Here is a 568-nt window from a genome sequence, read left to right as displayed (position 1 = left end):
AGGGTGTGAAATATTAATTATGATGAAGCCTTCATATTTTTCTTAAAACATAATTAAGCATTTAAATTTTTTTTCTAAAATTGGTTTGCGTGGAATCAATACAAATGCACCAAACTAAACTTTTTTTAGTGGAACCAAAATTTCCTCCTATAAATAGATCATTAGTTTATAAAAATCATAGTAATAAGTACAATAAATATATTTTTAAAATAACCTCTGGTTATATTAGATTTGTTTAATTTAGTTTCATTCTTTATCAGAAAAATACTAACAAAATACAAATATTTAAAAACCTGTACTTTAATAAGTCTTATTGGAAAATCTAAAAATCAACTTATATTTATCAAAAACCATTTGATTCTCATGACTTAACATGAAGAATCATCTATTTTTTCTGAACAGTCAAGAAACACAAAACTAATATTAAAAATTAGCAGGTGGGCCCGGCGTTGCTCGGGCAAAAGTAACAATAACTAAGATAAAGATTATTACGTTACAGTCAACCTTACCCGTTTTCACAGAATGCAAGAATTGGGTCCCCTTGTTTCCAGACTAATTAGAGAATTTT

Source organism: Centruroides sculpturatus, unplaced genomic scaffold (genome assembly GCF_000671375.1).
Source record: "Centruroides sculpturatus isolate CEXI.00-Female unplaced genomic scaffold, Cexi_2.0 scaffold169, whole genome shotgun sequence".
NCBI classification, from domain to species: Eukaryota; Metazoa; Arthropoda; class Arachnida; order Scorpiones; family Buthidae; genus Centruroides; species Centruroides sculpturatus.
This window is presented reverse-complemented; position numbering follows the sequence as displayed.